General features: G+C 40.0%; 1 protein-coding gene across 1 annotated transcript in view; it reads right to left on the bottom strand.

Annotated features, from left to right (window-relative positions):
• LOC112461976 (tachykinin-like peptides receptor 99D) overlaps positions 1-19,534 on the bottom strand; it is a 71,746-nt gene extending 52,212 nt beyond the window's left edge. Inside the window, exon 1 of the mRNA XM_025027452.1 lies at positions 19,383-19,534. The gene's annotated coding sequence lies outside the window, so the exon portion shown is untranslated. The remainder of the gene's footprint in view (positions 1-19,382) is intronic.
• Between the last annotated feature and the right edge of the window lie 5,000 nt (positions 19,535-24,534).

Raw genomic sequence — 24,534 nt, 5'->3', positions numbered from 1 at the left:
GACGCTATTTTAATGTAAAAATATTTCTATGTTACAGAGATCAACGCAGGGTTACGACTTACAACTCCGCTGTTGCGCATCGGCCGGTGAGTTATTTTTTTATTTCAATATCAAGGCAATGGAAAATATTTTTATAATTTATGATTTATGTAAATAAAAGTAGGGGTAGGCTGACTAGGCAGGTGTGTTCCAGTCAGCCTACCTCTGCTCATGTTGCTGAGGGTCACTGTGGTCAAGACACGAGAACTTGCACGAATTCTTTCGAACGGTGGCGTTCTTGCGAACTTTTGACGTTTCTCAAACGAGATTCCATGAATTTTTCTCTCGCCACCGATAGAAGAATTTCCCGTTCGGTCATACGAAGCAAGGCTCGCGTGGTTACACACAGACGGAGACCATCTCGACATGCATATCCCCCGTGGGAGTGCGCAAATCGGCGACGGCGCCGGTGTCGGACGAAAGATTTGCGGCCGCGCGGTTCTCACGCCGCGAAACGAACGAAGTCAATAATTATTTGACAAATTAAATTCTGTACGTGCATATTGGATAATCGCTTGAGGGAAATAACACGCTCGGAGCACACAGCTTACATCGTATATCATGAATCACCGACGCTGCAGCCGACACGGGTTTGCATGCACGGGCGCAAGATATATTACATTATATGAGAAATATAACATTATCGAAAATGTAAATGTGAAGAAAATCAAGTTGTTACACGCGAAAATGGCGAAACGTGAGATCTGATATCATGTTTATATTGTATTAAAAAAATCGTATAATTTCTTTTTACTACAAAATATTTAAGACAATATTTTCTACAAAATATTTAAAATAAAAAAAAATAGATCTTTTATAAATATCGTATCTATATAAATAAATTTTCTGTGTAATGGTCATTAATTCTCGGGATGGCTATCTATGCCGATTGAATAATTACATTAATAGATAATTGAAGAGCTATCGCAGTCGTAAATCATGGCAGTTTGCTACACAAATTACGCGGATGGAAGATATGAAGTTTGTCTAGTAATTGCATTGCAATATTAAAATTGTATATATATATATATATATATATATATATATATATATATTTGAAATGTTATTAATTTAAACGAACTCTAGCGCACTATCGTAACGGCGAATATAGTGAAGGTATAATAACGTGTTTTCCATAAACATAATTAGCATGTTTATTATGCATATTGATTACATATTAAATACATTTTTGAGAGGGAGTGTTTCCGCATGTATATGAATCTAAATAAGATTATTAATGCGATAATAGTGCGCAACAATTCATTTATTACTTATTAGTTTGCATTTTGCAGTTTTGAACGTAGAGGAATATTCGTTTAAGAGTTTCACCGGGAAAAATTATTTTCTTATTTCGTGTAGATATCAATTCGCTCTTTTTTCTCAAAGGTTCTCTTCCGTCTCCGGTTTTAGTACGATTTTCTGCCGTATTCGGAAGGCACTTCTGAGAAATTGATCGTCGATTTATCAAAGGGGAGCTTTGCATTTGTAAAAAGTCACGCTAAAAGTCACGCTTTTTGAGCAAAATATATTTACATTTATTACATCAATGTTCTTACATTAGACTTTTGCGAAAGTTTCTCCTTAAAAAGATCGAGTCTGAGTATTTATTCATGCAATTCGCCGACAGTTAAGCGCTTTACGATTATATTTGCAAATCATTAAACTTCTTGGCTGTCACAATTCTCATGAGATTCTCACCTTCGTTTTTGGGCTTTCGGACTTTAATCTCCTTCTTTCTCTTTCTCCGTCTTTCTCTTTCACATAAAAAAAAGTACGTATTTATTTGTGGGAAACCTACGGTCGCGAGATTCGTAGAGACATGACTTCCAAGAGCGTGTAAAAAGCCACATCTCGCCAGCTCATTTTTCTCGGGTGGAACTCACCACCGCGCACCGGCGACGACGGCGTCAGTTCGATTGCTCTCGCGAACGAGAGAGCTCGACGGGTGCGGTACGCTACGCGGTAACCGCAGTGGTAGAGTAGCCCAGCTTGTATGCAACGTAATACGACGACGTGCATTGTTCAAATGGATAAAAGCGGGAGAGTCACTTGAGCGAAATCGTGCGCGAGATGGGAAATGCATGTTTTTAACTGAAACCGATGCGGCGGCACTCATTGGGCCCGAGGGCAAGAGCGGTGCGTTAAAATTCCGCTATGAGTATCGGCTAAACAACAGTCAACCCATGGCATCCTTGCAATTTCCAACTTTAACGTACAGCTCCCTCCCTCTCTCTTTCTCTCTCTCTCTCTTTTTCTCCCCCCCCCTCCTCTCTCTCTTTCTCCCTATACACCTTTACATATTTAAGAGTCACATTGGACGCGCAAAGTAGGGCTCATTTTACTCACCAAAGTTCCGACGCCGACATCGACTTCCGCCGGCGAAAATTGATTTTCTAACGAAATGTAACCGGCCACGAGATATTTTTTTGCCTGCAAAAAGCCCGCCAAGTAATGCCGTTTTACATGGAAATTTGTCTCGACCAAAGCTCGATGTTATACACTCAGATACCTCGATCTCGAGTAACGAATTGCAAACAGCTGCGTGTGTCCTCGATGGAAATCGTATTAGAATATGAGAGAGAAACTTTGATAAATGACGATCATACGGAAGTTTATGACGCGATTTGTGTAACTGCGATATGCGTGGGACTTAAGGGCGTCATGGGAATCGATTACTTTTCAGGAAGAAAGATCATTAAGAACGTTGCGTGTAGCACGTCCATTTTCAATATTTACCCTCTCCCCCTACTATCGGTCTCATTTATTACACGCGGGGGATGAATGATCGTCGTTTTTCTAACACGGTTTCTGATTGAATTCCACATTTCTCTCAAGGGGACGCGATTTCTTTGTCGCCGGTAAAAAGCACGACTTGTGTGTACACCACTTGTGCCCCATGAGGAAAACGTCATCGCGGAAGAAACATATCCTGGGAGGGCATCTATCATACCGCTGGAATTCCTCGAGAGCGCCGAGGCCGGCGGTGTGTGTTACGGATGATCCGTGTAACATGCTGAAAATTATATTCGAACTTCCGTGTATATGTTACGTACACACGTAAGGCATCACGTCGGCACGCACAAACAAGAGCGGCAGTTTCTTTTTTTACTTCGCACACAAGAACGAAGTTGGCGGCACAATTTATATCGTTCGTGTGGGGGTTATGCAATTCCGCGTTTATTCGAAATTCTGACATCACAATCCCCGTGCTTTTGATGCTTTTTCTAATAAGTTCTGAAATAATAGTTTAATTTCGCGTCAACTTCACTTTTAACATGATTTTAAAGAGCGTTGTACACGCGTTCTTCTATCAATCACAATAAATTGATTGTGCATGCAATTTGCCGAACGCTTCCACTTTTCTCGCGTATTATATAACAAATCGGTATCGACACTTTTCCTGCAACTTTTTTTATGACTACATAGCAAAATTTTTGAAATTATATAAAATTTGAGAGGAAGAGAGAGAGAGAGAGAGAGAGAGAGAGAGAGAGAGAGAGAGAGAGAGAGTCGTAAGTTTCAAAATCTTTTAAGTCAGGATTTGTAAAATCATCAAACATCTGATGCTGATGGCGATGAAGAATAAGGCTCGAGCAAAATTAACGTAAATAATTACAACAAACAAAGCAGATAAAAGGTCTTTAATTTTAACTGATATCACATCATAAAGCTGCCGCTTGAAATTTCAAGGTAACTGCCAATTTTCTATTTCTTTGCTTTTACGGTATAGGTACAGTACGGAAGACCCTCACGGGTCCTCGTCGCCTTCGCAAAGAGCCCAGAATCCAATTACACCAGCTGCGGATGATTCCCTTAATAAGCACCTTCGATGAGTCGCCGTAAAGCGCTATGATCATCCTTATCTCATCCTCTCTCTCTCTTTCCTCCTCCCCTCGCTCTCTTTCTGTACACATTCAATCTTAAACTTTTATCTCTTTATCTCGCGATATAAAAAGTACAGTCATGTATAATGGTTTCTTTAACCTCCGTTTTAAGTCTATCAATTTAGAAACGAGATATGATTTATGGCCACACGATGGTTCTTTTATCCACATACATATAGCCAAACATCCGAGCAGTGAAGCGCCCAGTATTGTGGTCTCGTTCGTATTGTGAATCGGATGAATGGTTCTAAAGTGATGTTTTCCTTCCTTCGCTGCTCTCCCGTGGCTCACCTTTGACATATGATCACATCAGGGTGAGAAAACGAGAAGACAAACACTTTCGTCCTGCGTGCCATTAGAATAAAAGCGGCGGCTAAAGGAAAACTTTACAATAAAGTATGTTGTTCAGTTATCCCGACGATTTTACAATACAGTCGATTGCGAGTACAATTGTTCAGTCGGAATAACGTATAGCCATCGCGAGAGCGAGAAATTCGTGCAATGTTGTTTCTAAATAATTCCAGCGTCGCTGATGGGAAAAACCATCTGCGCGCCGTTTATCTCGCTCTTCACACACAAAAACAGATTTCGCATTGATTTGGGAACCAACGCGCGGGATTTATTAACGGTTTCTTTCTGTTTGTCGCAAACTCAGGAATAGCTTTGTAAACGATAGCGTTTCGCGAAACGCGCGGGATGGACGCGTTGAAAAAGCCCGCGCGACACGCGCATCCGTAACGCGGGCGGGATGAGGTATATCCCTGCACATATCGAGTCGCAGAGTCGCACGTGTGTGGATGCGGCGAGCTCTGATAAACGAATTCGGATTCATCTGTCGCATGCCGATAAATAAAAGCCCGGGGAACGGGCCACCATCCGTCTTGCCGAACATCGGATTGCCATTGCGCGCTGCTCGCGCAATGTCGCGCATGCATGCATGGGAACTAACCGATGACGGTAATCTGACGACGTAACGTTACCCGGCGCAAATACGGCTTACCCCGCTTTCGCTCCCCTTTCCCGCGTTACCATGAAATACCCTCCTCCGCGTCATTTGTTTTATCGCTTTTGATCGCTATTCTCGGGCACTGGCGCGCGATTCGTTGTTTCGGGAGAGATGAATTCGACTCGGGATTGCTCTCCGGGCTCTCGATCGATTTGCATAGGCCAACGTCAACCAAGGCGCAAGTCACGTCGGGGCTTCGTCGTATTACGATCGGCCGAGTATTACGGCGAGTACATTGCACATTACGCTGATTACGGATTCACTCGTATGCCGTGTTGTCTCGGTTGCAGCATGTCGCATTACGCCCGAAGAGAGAGGTAATTACGGGATATAAGATATTTCGTTTACCATTGCACTTACGGAGCGCTATACACGTGGGAGAAATTCTGCGCAAAAGAGGAAAACACGGAGAGGAACGATGGAACTATTATTTTTCTTATTTATCTTCGCTGAGATTATATCTGTTACTGCGCGATTTCGAGTCGGTAGATGAATTTGCTGATATAGTTTCGCGTATCAATATCGTTTCTTAGTTTCGTATCTCTCTCGAAAATGTATACCGTATATCATGTGTGCAATTTATAGGGAGATCTGAAACCAAGTTGTTGCGGAAAGGCGATTCGTATTAACGTGGATTATATCATATTACATCATCGCCTAGCCTACCCTAAGCGCAATTATTCGCTATAATAGTTACTCAAAATAAATTTTAATTAAGTCACCAGATAGCCGTACTGCACGATGTTAATTAAAATCTTTAGAATATGTTCTCATTTAACATACTTTTTTGAAATATTTCAAAATTAATTACGCGCCAATGATCAAAAATTATTAAGATCGTAATTATCAAAGAGAAATTATTTAGAGAAATCTCGCTGTTTCGATGCTGCAGCCGAATGAATTTCCGAGAGAAAATGTCATCGCGATTGTCCAAGTCTGTAGTACTGGAAACGAGTGGTATATTTTTGGACAAAAGCGCGTCGTCTTCACGAGCGCACCACGATACGGCGGTTTTGAGAATTCCCCTGAGAAACTAACGTTCCATCTCTGACGAAACCGCAGTTATTAAACGTACGCTCAAAGCGATATCGCAATCGGAAAACGATGCAAAAAATAGAAACGTATTTCTTGATGAACAAAAAATGATTTCTCCTAAATAATAATTTTCGCAATGTTACCTCCTGAAATCTATATATATATATATATATATATATATATATATATATATATCTGCAATATTCCTGTGTTTAACGCCACTAGTTTAATTTCTTAAAAAAAAAAATTAATTTTATTAAAAGATATACTTTTATATTATTTAGAAGAGGATTGATTGTGAGTCTCTCATCTGCATTTTGTGTCATAAGCCGAGAAGAGGAATGAACCGAGAAAAATTCTCTCAAACGATTATCCGTTTAATAACACACTCCAAGAAGAATCTCTCTTATTTTAAGATGAGGAATATTATCAGCTTTAATAGTTTAGGGGCGGTATTCGTAGTCGGATCTTATATCTAAGATCATCTTAAGTCTGGTCAAAAGCAGTATTAAGACTCCGTCCAGCCAATCAAATGACCGTATTAGCAACTTAAGACATTACTTAAGACGGTCTTGAAATAAGATCCGACTACGAATATCGCCCTAGGTGTATGTTGAAGAGGGAAATAATTTGCCGCGCTTGCGAATTGTTTTCAAGGCTGCAATTAACACATCGGGTCGATTGTCAAGAGTAATTTTCGTGACCGCGGAGAATTTGTGCGTGATGCACGAAGGATCTCCTCGTTGCCTCGCGTGATTAGGTAATGTGGCTTTTTATTTGTCGGCGCGGAGACAATCGGCGTCTGGAATCGTCGTCCGTCGGATAACGTACGTTAAACTGCGCACGTATCACAATTCCGTATTTACGAACGGTAAGTTCTCTCTCAGCGCATTTCACGGCTCTCGAAATACTCCAAAATACGAATCGTTTGCACGTCGCATGTCGGGGCATCTCCCTCGGGAGTGAACGCTGAAAATTTCAATATAAGGGATGGTCGAAACGTATATGGTTGGATTTACATGTATGTTTAAACATTTCTTCGCCGTCCCGTGCGGGCTAGGTTATTCAATCGAGACATCGGCAGATCGAAAAACGAATTGTGTATCGAACTGTTTTTATGCGAGGGAGGGTTATTTTTACCTCCGTATATAAAAAATGTATGCCTCGCCATATTCTGAAAAGGTCAGTCATTGAGGAGAAAGCCGTGTTTGCGTACACACTGTTAAATTCATAGGGTCAAATTATACTCGATTTGAGTAATTTGTAACCATTCCTAATAGATCACCACATTTGCCACTGCTCACTCCCATTCAATACTCTAGTCCCTTTAACCAGAGTCTGGCTTTACAGTTCTGGCAAAATTCTGCGAGAGAGAAAGAAATATACACCTCTGTGAAATTGACCGGACAACACAAATCGATACCAATTAATGAAAATTCGAATACGTTGAAGTTGTCCAATTTCGCAGAGGTGTATATTTCTTTCTATCTCGCAGAATTTTGCCAGAACTGCAAGTTAGCCAGACTCTGATTAGGGGACTCTACTCAATACGTAGTTAATTTAACTAAAACAATGTTAATTTGACTAAACCAATGGAGTTAAAATAATATTATTTTGTTATAAAATGATAAATTTTGACACACATTGATAGTTAAAAATAACAATTTGTTATCTAACTCAAGGTATTGGTTTAAATTTCACCCTTTAACAGTGCTTATTTTCACGGTCAAACACGATTGCGCGAGTTTTTCGCTGCAACTTTGAATTTACGGGATCATGTTGCGTAAGGTATAAAGCGTTTATTTCGGGCGGAATTCCGATGCTCCGGGACGGAACTGAAAAGGAACGGCAACTAAGCGGAAATGATTATAATTAATTTAATGAAACGCCGTCGCGCGCTATTAGCAGACGCTAATGTAAATGTTAACGACGTTTATTATTATTTCGACGGGCCTGGAAATAATGAACACACGAAATTCAAGCAACGGAGGTTTTTATTGCGCCCGCCAGTGGCCGTGGTAAAAAAATGAAGTAAAGGACGCGAGAGCAGGTTGAAATTTACCCTCGATAATAGGGGCGTTTGTTTTGCTTTATTATATACGATATAAATTGGCGGGGTCGTCCGATGCGTAATTGTGCCACTTCGCTTGCAGCTAGATTGTAATATAAAATTATGAGAGTTGAATTCCCGATGACTGCAGAGACAGAACTACAAAAGGAAACTGAGTCAGATGCTTTCGCGATGTAATTTTCACACTGAAGTAGCTACCGTAGCCATTTCTAACGAGATGTCGTTGATGTTCGACATTTTAACAAGATACGCGTCTTGGTAAGGACACGCTATACTAATTGAATTTCTATCGTATAAGAGCGATAGTCATGAATGTTGCGCGAAGTTACCTTTCCGTTCTGAAAGGAGACGAATCTCTGTTTCGGTCAGTAGATTTTATCTTGCAAAACTTGCTCGTATATATACGGCGTGAGTCACTTGAGCGTAAGTTATCGATTCAAGTTCGATTTTATTTGCCGAGGAGAGAAATAGATGGATACGCGTAAGAGACAAGTGTCCTTGCGGGAAGAATAATAAATCCTCCGTTGTATGAGAGATGTGCCGGAAAATGTCAACTTTGTACTTCGCAATCTTCGTTCGTCCTCCCGGAAACGAGCAACTTTTACGCGCAAAACCATACGACGAAAAGTCTGGTACAAATTCAATGTACGACGAAATTTGTACCGTTCGCATATGTATAAGGTTTGCATAACGTCGCGACAAATAACATCGCGACAAATAACGTCGCGACCGTGTACAGCATGAGTCAAAATTCCTTTTATAAACTTCAGAGGCGTGCTTGAAGGATCAACCCAACATAAATTTCGGCAAACACGAAAACACTTTCTTCCCATCTGCGAAAAGTCTCCCATCGGAATACGAATTTTTCACTTAACGGGATAATATCTCGGAAAAAGAAAGTTATATCTAATAAACCACAACATAGTAGTGATAGTAGCAACAATATTACGACATTCATCATCTCTTATCTAAGTTCGTCGAACAGTTAAAACAACGCAATGATGAACCATGACATTTCCAAGATATATCTTCCCCATAATCGTAGAATGACACTTATGAACTTTTGTCACTACGCCAAACACATTTCGGAACCCTTGGAAATACGTACAGAGAATGTTAACTTACTTCTGCATATTTATACGGTCGGAAGTATCGAACAACGATACAAATATTATAAATAACGGATATTCATGAATCGCTAACACGCGGCATATGCCTGTGCATTAATTATTTATGTATGTCGATAGCCTGCGGCATCAGAATATTGGGTCGCGCAAAAATAAAACGGAATAATATTTGTACCACCTTTACACGGTAAATATGTTTAGTTTATCGGGAAACAGTATATATTTTATTACATGCAAAAACAGATCGGAAAATAGGAAGTTGATATAGAAAATACTAATTTATTAAGTCGTTTTAATAAGCTTGCGGTCTAGTGTTATATGCGACATTAATGAGGATGAATTCGACTTTAATGGATACACTCCATCCGTTTATATACCCTGAGAGAAATTTTCTGCTGTATATTAGCAAATTATTTGTCACTATAGTGACAACAAACACTTGGTTTGCTGCAAGAGCTAATTAATTTAGCAATAGTAGCAAACCTTTTGTTGCAATAGCAAAAAGTTTGCTCTCGCAGCAAATCAAATGTTTGTTGTCACTAAATTTCTCTGAGTGTACTAGACGCAGAACATTTCATTTCTAGCCGTTCACATCGCTGTGACTATTTGTCATTCTGTTACGGTGTATCGAGTCATATAACTCGCATGGTACATTGTCAATACATTTTTGATTAAATGAACATATATCGCACAAAAGTGCACCTAGCGGCGGATATTCGCGCGCAATTTGATTATTGAAGCGCGATTAATATGCAAGCGCGGTCCATTAGCGGTTCTAATTAAGCGGGGGTGGCTCTGCGATTTTTCTAAATGGGGACGATCACGCGTTAAAGCTAAGTTCACAGAAATTCATTACACCGCGGTTATCTCACCTCGATAATATTTGCCTGACCCGCCAACGTCCATTAGTTTATTCAATTTACAAAAGTAGGATTAACCGGCCGATTAAGTGCTTTGATGGCCAAGTGCGCACTTGTTGTTATCCGTTTATATCACCAGAAAGTTTGGTGTGGCAAAAGTAAATAGTTGCGGAGGGTTAAGGGCGCGGCCGGTTTACTCGAAACGCGCCAAGTTAGTGAAATTCATTTATGACATTAAAGTTCTTGATAATTTTACACGCGAAGCCGCGCAACCACGAAACCGTTCGAGTCACGGCGAATTTACGTGCTCCACGTGCAAGAAACACTTACGCGCATATATAGCATATACATATGTGTGCATGTATATGTACGTCGCTCACAATTAGAATTTTTTATGCCTTAGCAGTGATATATGATCGTTAATTACATAACCGTCGGAATTAATTACGCGCGTAATTAATTATTTAATTAATTACTTGCATTTACGTATCTATATTGCTTTTTTCAAGGTAAATATTCACCAATTTTCGATTATCAAGGGAGACAATTTTATCTTAGGCGACTACGAGAAAAATGCACACGTAGAGGAAAACGGTGTCCTTCTCTTTTAGAGAAGGGTGTGTTTAGTGTAATAACGAAGACTGGTTTCGCTGATACGTGCTATCTGACTCTTCATTTTCAAGCGAGCTCATGTACATATATGTATGGGCATACACACGGCAAACGTTCTGCAGAAATATAGTCTCAGAAGTATCGTAAATCTGTGTTTTATACCGATAAGTCGGTGACGAGTCAGAAGCGTTATTCTCACGAGTATAGTGAAATTTATTTTCGCCAAACTGCTACTTCAGTGGACGCGGGCGTTAAGAGAGCTTGGCGATAGTGTCATTTATTAAAGATTTTTAGAGATCGGCTTCATCGAATGCTCGGATTTTAATTTAAACTGAACCGTTTGAAATTGCGTGCTAAACAAACATGATTGAAGAAAAGGGTTCGGAATTTAGAGAGCAAATAATACACACCAAAGAAGAAGTATAAAATCAATACGAGTTGAAAAATAAGATTAATCGAAAAGTGAATCTTTTACGAGATATATCATAATTTATGTCAGAACACAATAAAATATCTTGGATATGAATCTCACAAAACATTTACTTTTTGATAATCTTATTTTTATTATACTTTTACATACAAAATGATGAAAAGAATTGCTTTATGTAAAAATAGTTAAATGAAAATGCAAGCGAATCCTCTGTATTATTAAAACAGAAAATCATTTCTATCTCTAATAATTTTATTTAATCTGAATTTTTTTATTCTTACATTTTGATTAAACAATTTTTATTCATTATGAATGAATACTATAAATTTTAAATCGTGAACTTTCTTTTAAATGTAAAAGCATAATATTTATTTATAAAATATAAACATTAATTTATTTCCAATTAGATTATTAATTTTTCTCATAATCTTTAATTCTTTTAAATTTCTGAATAGCGCCTCAGACCACCAAGTTTTTATTAATTAATATCCGAAATATTCTGTAATAATAGTAATATTTTGTAAAATATCAGCGAAACTCAAACCTGACGTATTTGTACTATCCAGTTTCAAATTTTCAGGAAATATATATATCATTACGCACCGATATATCATCGAAATTACGTGTACATTGATAAATTATCCAATTAACGTGTATGGGAAATAACAACGAGCCAAATAACACGTTACTTCATCTATGACTAACTGACTTGGCGTTAAATGCTGATGGTTACCCTAATTTAAAGCCAATCCTGTATCACCCGCGATATGTTAGCTCAGATAGCTAACACACTCATAAATATGTACCTGTCCCTAACGTAAATATATACCTTGCGCCTCGAGCAAAATCCGCAGCACACGAACTGCACGATATATTAGCCTGGATTCGCTCAGATAATAAGATTTATTACCAGCCATCGCCCCGACCTTCGTCAAACTTCCGTACTTCCACTCACCCACACACACACACACACACACACATATATATACTCATCTTTATCAACCCTCTGACCCAAGGTATAGCCATAGCATGCTTTCGATGATTTGCTTCTCTTGACCATGTCACCGAAAAGATTGGGGCCGTCATACTCTTCGCCATTTAATGCTGTTTACTGCATATTTCACCGCCGGTGCAGGTCCGTCTTTAGGATTTATGGACGCGCATACTGATCCGCGCGCGACGCGTACGACGCGAGCTGTTGTCGAATGCGAAACGGCCGCATTAAATTTGACGATGTCGTTCGCGTTTAATCGCCGATCTGCCGTCGCTGCTAACCAGAAATCAGGAGAGGACCGCAACCCTCGCCCATTCCCCCGCGGTCACGCGTGATGCGCGTTAAACTCCGAATCTCCGCCAAGTTTCAGCAACTATATATCGCTGAATTAAATTCACGTCTTCCGCTTGGGGAAAAGTGTGCTGTTTAATATTTTGCGCCGCGACGTGGTGAGCCACCACTCGATATAAATTTTGAAAGAGAATCTGGATGGAACAGTGACTCGCTTTTTTGCGCGTCACGAGGGAAAAAACCGCGAAACTCTAAGCACATAAAATTCCACGCTCGTTGAGGACTGTAATAATTTTCTCCGTACGGCAATATAAGAGATCTCTTAATTACTTCTAATTTTAAATTCACAAAAGCGGTCGGCTTTAAAGCGCAGTCTGGACATTTATGATGAAAAATTTATGATAAAATTTTATATGGAAAATTAGATCTTTTTTCTAAAAAAAAAAAAACCCGTTGTCTCTTTTAGGATGATATTAAAATATGAACGCCCGGGAATTAATGTTAACGTCACCTAAATGTATACACTTGTTCCACATCGAAATCCCTCAAATATCTATTGTCTTCTGTTACACGGTAAAACCTTAATCAATCATTCCGCGGATTGCAATAATTGTATGGGAAATGAACAATTATAATAACAGGCTGTTTGTCTTGTCGCTGACTGACGAACAATCAATTAGCTGAAGATTTTTAGGCCATCCATCGAGTAAATATGGCAGTATAATCGAAAATTTTTGCCGAGCGAGAGGTGAATTCATCAAAGGATCGTTAAATTAAAGCGGATGCCCTATAGCTGTATCAATCAACCCCATCCGGCCGTGAACCTCCGCAATTAATCATGTCATGCAAGACACTAAGTCAACGTTAGCACGAAAATGCTAAGGAATTAATACACCATTTCTCTTTATTCGCCGACGTTGTAAGGGTGTCGCACGTGTTAGCTTTCGAAGACACGCGACAGAGTGGAACCTTTATGATCGACCAGATGCGGCTTGCGATTCTCCTGTGTCGGGGATTCTCGTCGTATCAATGAGAGTCAAAGGCCGCGACAAAGAAAATTCTTCTCGATACAAAAGCGCCGGGGAGAATTCCTCGCCGTTCTCGGCATCTCTCGCTCTATACGCGAGACGCGCTTTTTATTACCGCCGTCGACTCGATACCGATAGGGCTGCTGCTCCTTTTTATGCGCTTTGTGTGCACTTTGCGAGCGATCCCTCTTCTACCTTTCGCCCTGCTTCTTTTCCAACTTTGTTCTGTTCCTAGCTGTGTTCGATGTTTCTCGCTGTGTTCGACGTACCTCGATTATTTATGCAGTTCAAAGATTGAATTCCGTTGCCGCGCGCGCGCACGTGTATGTAACCCGCGCCACAAATCATGCAAAATTTACATTTTCCGTTACGGTAACGTCATTGCAGTCACGTTTGAGTTGGCGTATTGTTAGAAGAGGTAATTGTCAATGGATGTTGCACCGTTAATCATTCTATATATATTACACACGTCAAAAATTAGTAAAGCAATTACAACGAAAATTATTATTTTTATTTTTTACAATTTCCTGTGGGAAATCTGTAACGCACGTGACGGGCAGAATATTCGGTACCTATATATGCGCATTTGGTTAAAGACCCGAGGCGTAATGTTGAATACATATAGAAACATCTGAGCCCAAGTGAATCCGCGGCGGGTCAGGCAACCGATAACGAATGGTACTATAATTCATCCGGTTAATGCAAAATCCGTAGATTCACCATAACCGAGACTTTGCTTCGCGGATTTATCGACAGTCTCCCCCGCTGCATATGTCACGGTGAATTTGCGATTGGATAATCACGTTTTAATATCGCTCGCCACACGTAGCCTGAATATACTTCGGGACCAAGCCGACTGCAGTGGTCGATTTAATCGCGACCACATCTCAAGTAATCTGACTCTACTGTTTGATATCGGGTATTGAATTTCCTCACGTTTCATTTATCGTGCTTATTAAATTGTTCAGCGGCGATAGGGATTGACGTGCGGAACGGAGAAAGAGGGAGAGAGGGGGGAGAAAGAGAGAATGCTTCTTTAGAAATACAGGCGCAGCAATATTTCCACTCGCACTTCGATAAGGTTCATACATTTTATTGTGGCTGCCGGTATTTATTAGCGCCCGTTATATCTCCGGAACAATTGCTCTAATTTTTGTAGTCGGATACCAAGAGAATGCGTTGGCGTATAATTGCCTCAGGAAATTCGTGTTATCTCAGGAATCTTCAACTTTCTGCGTAACATTCCCTAAATAACTATACTTGGCTATTCCATTCTCGCGAATTTTCTTGCGCAAGCAGGTAATGTTAGCGATACTATATTTGCTTTCGCGTTTGCCTTCGGTGTTTCTTCCGTGTCCTGAATGCTTGATGATTACTGCGCATTTAGCTTTACGCTTATACGCGACGTTAGGGAGGGCAATAAGTCCTCACATATGTGCCCCTCTAGAATTGCTTGTTTCGTCCTAAGTTCATCCTAACTCAACGTTTTCCCTCCGTTTTATTTCACGGCGAGCCCAATTGCAGTGTTTACATCCCTTTTATCTTTAATAGCTCTCGTATAAAACGATCTGTCCGTCCGTTCGAAGAAAAGGAGACTTTGCGAGATTTAAGCGCAGGAAGTTTAGCGTGAACAAAATGCAGGAAAGAGCTCATGCACTCGCAGATGTGCACAATGCCCCGTGTCATTTCTTTGCCTTAGGAACAAACTGCGTTGTATTAACTTCCAAAACTTCCGCCGTTTCTTAGTCGTAAATCGTGCATAAAACGAGAGCGTAAAGCTCGAGTTTAATTGTTTTACAGGACGCCATATTTTTATTAAGTCAACCGACTGCGAAATTTGAAGTTTCATGAAACAGTATTACGACGTAGGCAACTTTCCAGCAATTCAGTTCCGAGTTCTAAATGAATTTTTAAGTTATAACGCGAGCATTATGCGTTTCTAGAACGAGACAGTTTGAAACATTTATTTTCATACCCGTGTCGTGACCAGAATTTGAACTTTCACAACTTTATTTAAGTAGATTAACAAGATTTCGCGGTCTTACCCGCTCACGCACGCGACAGGCAATGGTCTTTCTATAATTTAATAAAATCGGCTCGAAATCGGATTTCAAATTTAACCGTGTCAATCGCTGGAACCAGTCCATCCAGCCTGAAATCCCTTTGAATCGCCGTACACGCCGCATAATTCATGATCGACGTGCGTAGATGCGTTTGATCGTATAACAGCGCAGCTGCAATTTCACAATCCGACGAGGAGGAGGATGTCGCGTTGATCTCGTCGAACATGTCTCTTTTTTCTCAGTTCAACGAGACGTCGTATCGGCGAGCTGCTGCTCGTCAACGTCGGCAAACGGTCGGGCTCATGCCAATCATTGCCCGTCGCGGTTGATTGTCGAACGCGAAATTTCATCGGTCTCTTTCGAATACCCGCCCCGTCAGCAGGTATACGCGTTCATTCGGGCCCTCGACACGTGCCCCCCTGAATTTGCGGGCCGCGTGCGTGCCTGAAAGCTGGCCCGCAAGAATTATAATTACGAACGAGGGGCATCGCCGCGGATATTAGTGCGGCGATCGTTTCCTCTACGCCCGGTCAACGCGCTTAATCGCGTCACGTTCCCGTCCTTATCCTCTTTTCTGGTTTCGCGCGCTCGTGCCGATGCATGCATCGGACGATCTTGCGACATTAAACTACACCGTATAACGAGGAACTATAATGATCGTCCTACTATGGGCGTTGTCGACGGATACGTAGGTGCCTGAAGCAACCATCGACCGGGTAAATTGCTGGGCAAAAATTTATGCACGCGTGACACCTGAGCTATGTGCGAAATTAATAGGACGCAGTAATGTAACACGTGTGGTTTGCATCAATACGCTAATTTCGTAATATCGATCTGTATTTCATAATTTAATATCTTCTAAGCTCCTCGTATATATAATGTCTCTCAAGAGATTAATTTGTCTAATCAGTGCCCTCCAGATTCCCACTAATATTCTAATCAGAGATGAATCAATTTCAATGCTTCGTTAAGACGTTTGATGAGATTTAGCAATCTAACTGACTGAAGGTTAAATCGATTTCGAATATCTGAGAGTGTCTATCTTTGTTGTTTACGTGTAGTCTTGCAAGAGCGGTTATGTGATAGCGGTGTAAGAACTGTGCGAAGAACACGCGGCTATCCGTATTTATAGCGGAGCTTGAACACATATTTATAAAAGTCTTCCAGAATTTATAGCTATATCTTTCCGACGGATACAGCATGATCTCCCGCGAAATCAGTTGTATTAACATTAGAGCGGCTAGAGATCGGAGGTTGTTCATGAAAAATTCAGAATATTCCGCGGAACACGGAGAGAGTAAAGCCCTACTTAATATAAATGTCGCGTTTTACAAAATATAATTCTCCTCTTTTTCTTGAAGCAGTCACGTCTTTTTTATATTTTATAGTCTTCGTAACAAGATTTTGTACTCTTCAAACATGATTGTGTTATGGTTTCTTCGGCGAAACGCCTCGATGACATAAAGTCGCGTCATTATAGCGACGAGGAGATTTTCTGATGTAAAAAGAAAAAAACGAGGCACATTATATATTCCATTTAGAAAGAGCACTAAACAAAACTTGAGAAACATGGTAACGCAGACAATAATGTTACTGAAACAGCTGGCACTTTTAAAAACATAAAATGTAACCGCCTGATATGCAAAACGTAATGCAGCACATTTTTTTGATGGAGCAATTTAGTATTTGCATGGCGCAAATTGTTAATGTCATTATCTTTACAGAAAATTACGTACCATACCACGTAATTAAATACGATATCGCGTTCGCGATACGGTATTTCACTCCGCGCCGCATTTATTCATGCAGTAAAAGTTATGCATACTGATGCTCCGTTTCTAGAACGCATCCGCTGCGATGAAGTTTTTGCGACTGAATATCAAAGCAATTTAAGGGGATGCAATAGCGCGATACGTGGGTATCTAATCTGGAGGATACTAATTTCAAAAAGCAAGAGCCTTTTCGTGCAATCGATAACATATGTCCGCGAGCACCGTTCATACTCTTTCAGAGCTCATTACACGATTTTAAAAGTCCGTTACGAAATGTTGAATGCCATGGCGCACTCCCATTTATTTATTTTTTCATTTTGGCGCTATTGACGCCGTTAAACATCACGTTGCAGCAAATAAAGCCTATCCACGATCAATATCATCTGCCGCACGTATGAAGAGTCTCTCTGTTTCTTTTTTTTTTAATATTCTCTTAATAAAAAATCGATAGTTGTCATTACAGCAATGTCATTACGACAATGAAAGCCGATTTTAATTTTAGACATCGTACATACCGCGCGACGCACGATACGTTTTTTAATTAATTAGCGCGGACAATTGGGAGTTGGCGATTTATAGAGGCGTAATATATATAGTTCGGCGACTATTAAACGTCATCCGCCCCAAATCGAAGGCATTATTAAATACTTGTAACGCATGCGCTTGACTGCCGATCGTAAATTGCATAATTACCGGCTCGCGCGCGCGACTGCATTGCGCTCCGAAAATTCGCACCCCGTCACGCTCCGTCGATTTTCATTAAATAGTGTCGGCGCGCATCGCGATTTTCTCGATCGCGTGATTTTCAGCAGCCCGGTTTCGCGTGCACGCGCGCGGATACGAAGGCTTATCGTATTCATTCCCGTTAATCAAAGGTCACATTATGCGATAAAGCGACAGGATGTTGTATTACTACGCTTACGGATAATGTAAACGCGCGAAACTTACATCAGCGCGAACTCCAGTTTGATAAGTTATGAAGTATGTATATAAACAAGAAGCCATCAGGTTTGTCTGCGTTACTATCAAAATTACTGTCGAGAAATTAAAATTCCGACGGTGCATTTTCCTAATAGCAGTTTACCGCTAGTTTGAATTAAAATTCACCCAAGTTCCGGTGTTGATAACCGCGCGCGATGACGCATTAAAAAGTTCTCGACGTGCTAATGTGGCATTAACAGTCCTCGGTTTTTGCCTAAAACGTGCGGCGTTTGTTAATTGCACAAAAGTATTTTACTTGTAAAATTACATAAAGTACGAGACGCCGTTTGCGAGTAATTAAGTTAAAACAAAGTTTCCGAAATCGGGAAACGGATTGTTTCGAGAATTCGACTCTAATTTAATTTCGCGTATTAATTTTTCCTTCACTCTGCATCTTCATCCCCTTGAAAATAAAACTGGATGGTCCTAAAACTTTTGTTTCCGCATAATACGCGGGTTAAAAATTTTATCTGACTCGCGAACAGTCGTTTGTGCTCGCTTATAAGCTTTTCAACTTAATTTAATGAGGCGATTAAATTTTCCATAGATTTTCGATAAAGAGCAAATTATCGTAATGGCAATTACTGACTTTCGAAGTGGTTGTCGAAAAAAATAATGAAGGCAAACGATACTTTTTATTCCTCTGAACGACCGTTATTTTTCGCGTGACCTGCGAATGTGCCCCGCCGAGAGGCACGTAAGTAAAAAGTTTGCGCGCAAAGTATATCAGGGAGACATTTATTGCGGGTTCTTATATCTTTTATATCTTTTCGTCATTAGGGTGGAATTTTAATATTTTCATCATTAGAACACCGTCAGGGTGGATCAACGTAAAACTTATCACTGTTAAAGGCTGTCGTTTTCTCCAGCGCTGTTCTTACTGCACCATTAAATGCAGCCCTCGTGTCGATGGTACGCGAGCGAGGGCACTCGATGGGTACTCTCTCCGCGAAACGATAAAGGCTGCCAAAACTAAAGTACTCCCGTCGGCGTCGTCGCTAATGGACGCTAACTTAAGACGGCGAGGGGGGTGAGATTTTCCAGCGCGCTGCGGTTAATCTTGGTTACCGTTCTCCACTTTGCACTTTCTCCCCTTCTCCTTCTCTCCCTTCCCCTCTTCTTTCAAATCGAAAGCGCGTCCCCGCTTCGCGCCGCAAGTGCACGCACTTGAAAATAATTGAAAACTCACCGGGAATTAAACCCCAGGACCAGGGGGATGGGTTGGGGAACGCCGATCCTCGATAGTATCTCTCGCGTTCACGCGTTTATGACGTATGCGTACGTGCAGGAGTGCTCTGTGCGCGACGGAATTATAAGGGTTGGACGGTCGCAACGGGTCGCGCGCCTCCACGATACTGGCCGGCCGTCTCGCGGCACTCGCCTCGCGACGCCGGCAGCCCAGAGCGCGTACTCCAGACGCCGACCTATCGCGGCCCGTCGACCAAACTCGGGGTCCACCGCCGATGGTTCCCGTGCCGCCGATGGGCTTTTCACCATCGAAAGCCGCGAAAGTCTCTACCGGAAGCGGGAGCCGACAATATACGCAATATCGTTTGCAGGAAGCGTATCCTCCCCGAGAAAGAGGGTGCAAAGAGAAAAAGAGGGCTCTCTCTCTGGAGACGATCTCGCGTCGTCTTGAGACCAAAATGTCTCTCTCAGCGTCGCATTGGAGCGAGTAAATGTGTAAAATTTTACGCACGTGTATGGGCGTGGGATTTATAGAATTTATAAAGATTCTTATTATCTTTCCGCTTTCTCAATCGAAACATTGCCGTTAGTTTGCGTAATATGTGACATAATTCTCTATGTCATACCCGATTAATTTATCGACAGTTATCTGTCGATGTATCTTTTGGAGAAAGTTTTTAGAGAAAGTTTTTCCAATTTTGCACTTTAGGCGATATCGACTGAAGCATACTGCTACCATTGATATAGAGACAATCCGGAGCGCTGTATTTGCTCATCAAACTGCAGATTTAAATATCGAAAATTACGAATTTTCACAGAAAAATTATATTTGCTTATCGTTTTTACTATCTATTATCTACTATTTTGACCGTATATGTATACATATATTTTTTCAATCCTAATTTGACGTTTTAAATACACCGTTTATATTTCAGTAACTTTAGAAGATAGTTGATGAGAATATAAATGTAATTTTGTGATGCTATAAATATACCGGTACTTAGAACGCGCATGCAAATAAAATGGCTATCGACGTCTTCGATTTCTTTTTGTTGGCGTTCGCAATCGAAGACGATAAATTTCTAATTCGGCAGTGAAAGTGTTAACCTTTAGACTACACAACGGCCATTCGTTATACAATACTGATTTTGTAACGAGTTGTTTGATTGCTTACGACAATCCCATTTATATGCATTAAAATCATACCTATGTGACTTTTCTCCTGCTGCCTGCCACTCAATTTTACGTCGGAATTCAATCTCGAGTTTGTCGATTGAACGTGTGCGTTTTATTCGCTTTCCAACCCCTGTGGGATATATCAATCTCTCAGTCAATAATTTTTATCTACCAAAGAGTTATTTTGTATCTGTCTGTGAGCAATAAAAACTATTTTTATTGTACTTTGAGATAAATAAGATATTTCTTAACGTGCCTATTACAGAAAAATAATTGCTCACAGTTTATCATTCGAACTCAACGTTATTTAAAATATTTCCGAAATTACTTGTGTAATCGAAGTTGTATAGAAGATTTATCGAAGTCATCTGTATAGTCAAAGTTCATATACATCCTTATTTTTTAATTTATACATTAACGTTTCGAAATGCTGACAAATCGGCATTCAGGAAACCGATGTATTACCAACGTTGGCAAGTCACATTTTCCAAAAAATTGACCCGCCTGTATAGGGAGTGACATGCGAAATATCGTCTTCAAACGCTCACGTGATTGGAAAAAAATGCCGACCATAACTCAACACAGCAGTGCGAGGGAAAGGCGTGCGTTTGTGATTTATTACATGAGAAAAACACGGAGCTTTTTCTCCCTTCTTGAGGGAAATTATATTTGTGTATTTTAATACTACATACCGAGAAGGGTTGTTAACTGGATTAAATGGATTTGGAATAATTAACAACCTTTCAAATTGATGTTACAACCGTGGCATAAGGACTACTGTTCTCTGTGTGCCGACTGAAATTCAGTTGCAATAAAATTTGACGGTGAACTCCGACGGAATAAAAACGTTGCATGCGAACCGGATGGTAATTACGCGCGACACATGCGTTTCATAACGATTCATTGTTTTATGAAATAGCACAGCTTTTAATGGCTCTGCAATTCCGATGGAACGCACTCGTATAATGGAATATAGGTGTATACTGTAGTCATATAAATGCTGCGATCTATTTTGAGACTAGATTAGACGAGATTGTGTATTCATTTAACGTTAAACAAATACTCATCATATTTTCGAGTCATACCTTCGAGGAATTGTTGTAATTTTACGCAAAACTCATATATATGCCATATATATCACGCATATGAGTTTTGATAAAATAAATTGTGATAAAATTATCTATACAATTGATTCCATTTCCGTCGAATTTTGTATCGCTACCGTACCACCGTAGCGGAACGCACGTTTTTATTGATCCATTATCACATTATCTAATAGAAACAATAGAGCCGACAATGTGGCTTCTCATCGCGTTGCTATATAAGCACAATTTTACTCACCGGACATTTAATATTAACTTAAAGTTCCGAATGCGTTTTTGCATTTATTGTTGACAATACAACGTAATGAGAGAATTAATGTCTCATATCTGCATTTCCATGCATGAAATTGCTGTAGTAATTTCTAAAAATTTAAAAAAGCTCTGTCTACCATCGTTGATTCATACACAGATGACATTTCAATTCATTGCATATTCACAAGTGACGGAATAAGTTTTCCTAATAACGAATAATAACGAAAAAGCAATTTACCTCGATGAAAACATGAAATGTTCTCCGCAAGCGCCCACACTATTTAGGTCAATAAAAATATTCTAGAATATTAATATAAATTGAAAAGAAAATGAAAGAAAGAGAGGGGATAATAAATATGTCGCGTTCCACGTATATTATTTAAAATGTAGATAAAAAGTGAGTAAGCATTGCAAGAATGCGGAAATAAAACGAATATTAGTATTTGTTTCTCGTCATTCCCTCTTCTCTTTCCTGATACTATTTCACGTATTTCGCTTCTTCATGTCATATGCAACGCTGTAAATATGTATCTGTGGTATCTCTCTCTCTTTTTTTTTGTTTTAAAACGTGTAACTTAAATGACAGGTCATATGTGTGGCGAGATGGATCTCATGGTGTCGCGTATTTGCGGAATTTTTGTCGCGTTTCAACCGTACCCTCTAATTACACGGATAATTGAATTGGCGAAAAAAAGTACGGCCGGGATTATACCGGTCGACGTATGGCGAGCTCGCGATGATTGGAATATTTTCAATTACTTATGCACACAGCGCTTTCAATTGTCACTTTGACTGAATGAACGTTCAGCCAATTACAGTGCAGACGCAATATTGAAATGACACGATCACTGGCACACGCGTCAAAAAGAAAATAGAAAAACAAGTACGGTTGAAAATGCATAAACGGCCGTAAATCCCGCTATTAATATAATGACACATGTAACGACTCGCTGTCGTTTGTTATATATAAGAGAGTCATTTTACAAAATTAATAGGTTGTCGCGTTTAATGAAATAAAAGCTCTCACGTTCGAAGTTTGTTGAGTTTTTATCTGTTTGAGAAATTCATTGGCTGAATCCCGGAACATTACGATCGAGTTCCAGTAAGTTTACGTATACCGCTCTACGAGAAATAGTAATAAACGTGCACAAACACGCGCGATTCGTTCGAAACTAACTGTGTTTGCTACTTGTGTCTCGTGTGATTTATGTAAATCGAGATGTAACTAAAAACTGAGCCAAAGTCTTTCGAAAATACGATTTAATCTTGCGTAATTGATATAATATAAAGAATTATCTCGCGTAATTACGCTTGCCGGTCCCATACAACTTAATCTTTTATCGTCGCTTGCGTTCTTGCTCTTCTAATTATGTTTCTTCTCAGAGAAAAGAAATGGACTAAATTTTCTTCAATTAACAGTTATGAAAAGGAATTCTCTGAAGCGGTAGTGGAAATAAACGGCGTAACAATTACTGATGGCTAGCTCCGATCCGAACAATTATATGATCCAATCTCTTCAGCAGCTAGGAAACATCAATCGTATTCCATTCGCGGATATTTCTGAATAATTAGGAAGTGTAAAAAAAGCTTTCATACGTTTTTACCCAATTTGCAATACCTTGCTCCGTATAAAATTGCAGGGTTAAAAGAGGGGGCGAAATAACAATGCGTCGGTATATAAGTTCGTTCAAAAATACATGAAAAGCAGAGCGAAAAGTTTTTCGCAGGATTTCCTCTCGGGTCGCGCTCATTTTAATTGAATCAATTACACGCTCCATTATTTGAGGCGCCCGTGAATCGTCGTCCGTTTTCGATTCTTTGAATCCGACGCACCGAGAAAAATACTTTATCACCGTCCCTCGTAGTGTGACGTACGAACTTTCCGCAATATGGTTTTTCTTCTCTTATTTTCACCCGGGCAGGGTTATACATAGATATCAGTATTATTCCAGATTGTTCCGACGTCAGAGAGACGATGTTAACCGTGCCCCCAACTTTGCTGAGGGAGAGCCGTTATTTCGGGATGAAACGGAGCTCGTGAGGATCGCGTATTTGTCACCCATATAATATAAGTCGTGTGAAAAATATTATCCAGTAGGAAGAAAGGATACATACACATACACGTATATATAAAACTTCATTTGCAATTTATCATTTTAATATTATAGCGTTGACAAATAAAACCGGGGGCTAATAAATAACACACTCTTGTTGCGTAAAGTCTTTGTTATTAATCTGTGTCGTAGCTTCTTTCGAAAATATTTAAATTCGAGCACGTTCTACATTTATATTATCATGTATCGTGTGTCCTGTAATTTGTTTTCGAATTAACGCGAGAATAATTTCTACGTTTGTCGTACACTCAGCGCTGTGCTTGCCAATGCTGAAAATGATCAAATTTTATTTTTTCTGAAAAAAGTAATAACGAGAGAACCCGATATAAACGATAGCGATATCCGGCGAGGTCACACGTCGGCATTTGGTATCTCATAACTACTTTCACGCATACGATAAAATATTTCTCATACCAAGGCATATTGATATCGCCCAAGTATGTTCCTAATAGAGGAAACCGGCGCAGTGTCCCGTTTATTCGTGTTTTGCCATCAAATATATATATAT

Source organism: Temnothorax curvispinosus, unplaced genomic scaffold (genome assembly GCF_003070985.1).
Source record: "Temnothorax curvispinosus isolate PA1 unplaced genomic scaffold, ASM307098v1 QBEX01011923.1, whole genome shotgun sequence".
NCBI lineage: Eukaryota > Metazoa > Arthropoda > Insecta > Hymenoptera > Formicidae > Temnothorax > Temnothorax curvispinosus.
The sequence above is the reverse complement of the archived record's forward strand: the minus strand, read 5'-3'. Positions and strand labels throughout refer to the sequence as shown.